This window comes from Opisthorchis viverrini (genome assembly GCF_000715545.1).
Source record: "Opisthorchis viverrini unplaced genomic scaffold opera_v5_11, whole genome shotgun sequence".
Lineage (NCBI taxonomy): Eukaryota > Metazoa > Platyhelminthes > Trematoda > Opisthorchiida > Opisthorchiidae > Opisthorchis > Opisthorchis viverrini.
The window spans coordinates 2,068,295-2,069,441 of NW_008751667.1; positions in this window are offsets into that span (position 1 = coordinate 2,068,295).

Sequence of the window (1,147 nt, forward strand, 5' to 3'; positions counted from 1 at the left end):
CACCTTTTTCTCGCTTGTTTTTCCTAGCTGAAGTGCAGCCGCCGAACAACAAGAACAAAACCGTCCCGGGAAATGTGGGCGAAAGCCTCAAACCCATGTATTAATCCGTTAATCCATGAAAAAGTGTCATCAATATTCAACGGGAGCCCAAGCCCACTTACAGCACGCCGCACGTAACTTGTGTGCGTCGAAGACATCCCGGAAATGCGAACGTCTTCTGGACGCCACAGGCAACGGGGAATTAGCTTATACGGAGAAAACATTGGTTCTCAAGTCCGCATTTTCAGTTAACGAGATCTACTCAGAAAACATCATGAGGATTGATGCCAAGAAAGATTTGGGTATCTGGGTCTCCTCAAACTTGTCCTTCTCCCTGCACCATGAGAAATAGGCCCAGAGGGCATTCGCCATTCTGCGGATGATCCGGCGCACCTTCTTCCGCATTGCTCACGTGGACTTCCAAATACTTTATGGAGCCTAGGTCAGATCGCTCCCGGAATACGCCAACCAAGTTGCCTACTCAGAACGCACGAAAGACTTCACCCTCATTGAGTGTGTCCAGTGAGCCGCAGCGAGAATGGTTGTCGGCCTCAAATCCCTGGACTACGAAACACGTCTCGCGATGCTCGATCTCTTTCCCCTGGCGTATCGTCGCCTCCGAGGGGACCTAATTCTTACTTATGCCCTGTTTGAACAAAGCTTGGTCGACAGGTTTTTCACCGTTGACCCAGCAAACACACGGCGGATACATAGTGAGATTTTCAAGCTCAGAGCGCACACATTCATCAGACAATTTATTTTCTCATTTTGGGTAGTAGCTGCGTGGAATGACGTTCCTCCGACGGTTGTCCACGCTGCTTTCTAGAACCCAGTTTAGAGCACTATTAGACATTTATTTATGCGAATCCTCGCGCAGGGAACATAAAGAGCAGCACTGCACCCTTTTTTCACTTGTGCCCTTCAGGTAAACGACAGCCACTGACCGACAAAAAAAACCGACTGGGGAGACTTGGACAAAAGCCTCAATCCTGTGTATCAATTCGTGAATCCTTGAATAGTGCACCCAACTCTAGTCCGTTCTTTTGACCAATCATTTGTGAGCATGGCTTATTGGCCGTAGCCAAGCGCAACTGTGGATGGAAAGGGG